The sequence below is a fragment of the Eleutherodactylus coqui genome, unplaced genomic scaffold, assembly GCF_035609145.1.
Source record: "Eleutherodactylus coqui strain aEleCoq1 unplaced genomic scaffold, aEleCoq1.hap1 HAP1_SCAFFOLD_579, whole genome shotgun sequence".
Lineage (NCBI taxonomy): Eukaryota > Metazoa > Chordata > Amphibia > Anura > Eleutherodactylidae > Eleutherodactylus > Eleutherodactylus coqui.
Genome location: NW_027101730.1, coordinates 19,070 through 23,361, shown reverse-complemented (window position 1 = coordinate 23,361; position 4,292 = coordinate 19,070). Strand labels below are relative to the sequence as shown.

The following is a 4,292-nucleotide window of genomic DNA, read 5'->3' as shown; positions in this document are numbered from 1 at the left end:
GTGCGTAAGTGTTCGTTAAGAACACGTTCGCTCATCTCTAGTGTATAGTGATATTTATTTAACATTTTGGTCACTTATCCTTATTTATTTCCTATGCCCTCTAGTCCCTTTTGTTAATCGCATTAACATCCCTTTTTACTCTTTGCAATCATCTGCATAAAATGTCTTTTTTGTATAGAATGTATAACGGGTACAATGTGAAATGTTGCCGGTCTTATCCCATAAATCCTATGCATTTTTCCACGGGTGTTTCTAACTAATTTTACATTTTTTATTAATTTTTTAAATTTTGTAAAAAATTCGGTCCTTTACGGTAGAATTTTTAGTTAGGGAATTTTTAATTTTTTTAGATTGGTCTCGCAAGAGAATGAGGATCCTTGTCGTGGATTGCGGGCTTACGGTAAAATGACCAAATTAATGACACTCGTATTTAAAAGTATAGCCATAATATTTATAAAATGTTTTTGCACAAAAATTCTTAATTTGGTCATTTTATTAACCAATACCTCATTGCAAATTTTTTTTGATGTAAGTTATTGTACTAACATGACTTACAAAGTAGGTGCATGTGTTTGCGAATACATACGCACGCGCACCTTGTCCAAGTGTCCACGTGTCCACTTGTCCAAGTGTCCACTTGTCCAAGTGTACAAGCGTACATGTGTACATGGTTACGTCTGTCTGGGAGATATATATATTTATATATATAATCTCTCTCATACACACCCACGCAGACGTATGCATATATGTATGTATTACACACATACACACACACCTGTGGGTATGTTACATACATGCATACATAGACATACACGCGTATACTATATATATGTGTGTACACGCATATATACCCACACATATTTTGGTGAAGAAAACTATTTGTTCCATCACACCATCGATGTTGGGAGTGCATTGCAGCTATTACAGTACTTTCTGCTGAGACTTCAGCACTCGACAGCTCCCTGCTATAACGAAGCCTTGCCTCGCTGTGCAGGGGAAAGGTTCAGCACTGGACAGCTCCCTCCTCCCTTATAGAGACCTGCAAAGGAATACACAGGCAGGCAGGCAGAAAAACAGATAGAGGCAGACAGATAGAGAGAGAGAGGCAGACAGATAGAGAGAGGCAGACAGATAGATAGAGAGAGGCAGACAGATAGATAGAGAGAGGCAGACAGATAGATAGAGAGAGGCAGACAGATAGAGAGAGGCAGATAGATAGAGAGAGGCAGATAGATAGAGAGAGGCAGACAGATAGAGAGAGGCAGACAGATAGAGAGAGGCAGACAGATAGATAGAGAGAGGCAGATAGATAGAGAGAGGCAGACAGATAGAGAGAGGCAGATAGATAGAGAGAGGCAGACAGATAGAGAGAGGCAGATAGATAGAGAGAGGCAGACAGATAGAGAGAGGCAGATAGATAGAGAGAGGCAGATAGATAGAGAGAGGCAGATAGATAGAGAGAGGCAGATAGATAGAGAGAGGCAGATAGATAGAGAGAGGCAGATAGATAGAGAGAGGCAGATAGATAGAGAGAGGCAGATAGATAGAGAGAGGCAGATAGATAGAGAGAGGCAGATAGATAGAGAGAGGCAGATAGATAGAGAGAGGCAGATAGATAGAGAGAGGCAGATAGATAGAGAGAGGCAGACAGATAGATAGAGAGAGGCAGACAGATACACAGGCATACAGATATATATGTGTGTCAAAATACATACACTCACAACCCACAGTTTGTGTGTGTGTATATATTATACACACTAACATACGCATATGTAGTCATGTATATACATAATGATAGAACGATTAGTGATTATAGTCGAGACGTTCCAAATAAAAAAACCACACACTATATTTCACAAAAAAATGTATTAACATTTTAAAATCTGTAAAGCCTGAATACAAAATTGCACAAATTAAAACATCCTACAAGTTCAACTGGAAATCCAAATTGCTTTCAGTCGGGTCCATGTAGAACTGGAAACCAGTGTAATTTCCTTGCGGATCAGGGTAAGCTGTCCGTATTGATTTAATCACACACGCTGGTATGGGGATTCTATTGTTTTTCCCCAAGAATCCATGTATCCACGCTGTATAAGAGCGATATGCGCCCACACGCATAACCCTAAGAAAAAACGAAAGGAAATATATTAATATTTCTAAACTTATTAAAAAAATTTTAATAGTCTACATGAAAACAAAAAAAAAAGACGCATTGATATCTTATGTTTTTCCATGTTGCCTTTTTCACTAACCTTTTTTCCTTTTCAAATAAACTTTTTCCTTTGTTAAAAATTATACTTGCATTGTCTTGTGTGTTGTACAATAAAATTGTAATAAATACCTATTGTTTGTGGTGTCGTACTGTCTCCGGGTGACCAGTGCAGATAGTCTTATCGCGTGTTCTATGTTTTCGCGCACAAGCGCATACTGAGCAAATAACGGATGTTGTGTAACACATACGCAAGCTTCTGGTAACATCTGTAGGACTACTTTGTGTTCTCGACAACAGACACACTCCGCCACTGTGGGCATGCAAATGCACTGCCCACAGTGACACCACTCTTTGTTGGCAAGCCTGCCATGGGGATCTTCAGTGGATCCTGAAGCACCCGCTTCTGGTGCACCCTGCGGATCGTTTTGAAAACACTGGAGACTGCTTATGTCCGCCTGAGCATATAGCGAGTCTGCCAGTTGTTGTTGAACCTAAGAAGGGATTAATATGAAGAATACTGTATTTAATGTTTTAGGAAAAAAGGAAGGGGTACATTTTTAATTGTATGGTGTTGCTGAAAGCGGCATGATCATCCTTATTAGGCAGGGCACAGATTCCTGTATGTATATGTGCATACATACACAGACGTACGTACGAATTTGTATGTATATACACAGATGTACGTACGTGTTTGTATGTATATACTGACTTACGGGTGTGTATGCATTAACACGTACACGCGTGCGTACCGGTGTATGCCTAAACACGTACACGCGTGTGTCTGTGTGTATATATATATATATATATATATATATATATATATATATATATATATATATATATATATATTAAATATAATGTGTGTGTACACACGTAATTAAGTGTGACTGTATATACACATACACTCGTTCCTACGTGTGACTGTATATACACATACACTCGTTCCTACGTGTGTATGTATATACAGATACACACGCGCATGTGTGTATATACACACACACACGTGTGTATGTATATACACACGTGTGTGTATGTATATACACACATGAAATAATGTATTGAAATAATAAATTGTACAGGACTGATGCATAGTTGCGGTTTCAAACAATAAACAAAAAAAATTTTATACATATTTCAACACATACCGCCGAATAATGCCGAGTTTCGGGGAAATCCTCATCATTTTCCTCGCTATCAGATTAAAAGTCCTGCTAAAAAAAAAAAAAATGTATTCTGTTTATTACCATTGGTTTGCTGCAACCTTTCTATTTTCAGCAAAAACTTACCTCTCCAAAAGAATCGGATGAATAATCAAGCTCCTCAAATTCAAGATCTTCCTGGTACATGTTTGTTCTTGAATTGGACTACAAAAAAACTTTAAAAAAAACAAAAAAACACCAAGTTAGTGGCACTTCAATAACAGTTATGGAAGCAGCAGCATTTTCTAATAACAATCTTTTAAAGGTCCATGGCAGGCATAATTTAGGCAAATTTTAGATTGATTACTGGGCGATTGTGGACAGATTGTTGATAGCTAGCATTATCCGCAGTCTGTAGGCAGATAGCATGCATATTGTATGTAGAATGCAGGTTAATAGTGTCGATTGAAGGCAGTGTTTGTGTGTAGATTGCATGCAGATGCTATGTCTATTCCATGCAAATTTTCCGAAGATTGCATGATAATTGTATGAATGAATTGTGCGGAATGTATGCTGATTCAAAGCGGTTTGCAGTCACATGCACATTGCAGCACATGGCAGGCACATGGAAGCACACGGCAGGCACAAAAAAAAAAAAAAGGCAGGCACATGGAAGCATACGGCAGGCACAAAAAAAAGCAGCAAACGGAAGCACACGGCAGGCACATGGAAGCACACGGCAGGCAAATGGAAGCACATGGCAGGCCCCCCCAAAAAAAGAAGCACACGGCAGGCACCAAAAAAAAAACAGCACACGGAAGGCACAAAAAAAAAAAAAAAAAAACATGGAAGCACACGGCAGGCACAAAAAAGAATTAAAAAAAAAAGGACATGGCAGGCACACGGCAGGCACAGAAAAAAAAGCAGCACATGGCAGGCAC

The 4,292-nt window shown here is 38.8% G+C and overlaps 1 long non-coding RNA gene across 1 annotated transcript; it reads right to left on the bottom strand.

Annotated features, from left to right (window-relative positions):
* Positions 1-1,851: 1,851 nt before the first annotated feature.
* On the bottom strand, positions 1,852-4,078 carry LOC136590930 (uncharacterized). Its single transcript, XR_010787797.1, has 4 exons — positions 3,499-4,078; positions 3,358-3,423; positions 2,342-2,703; positions 1,852-2,122 (listed from the first exon to the last, which is right to left on the bottom strand). It is a non-coding gene; the product is annotated as an uncharacterized lncRNA (long non-coding RNA).
* Between the last annotated feature and the right edge of the window lie 214 nt (positions 4,079-4,292).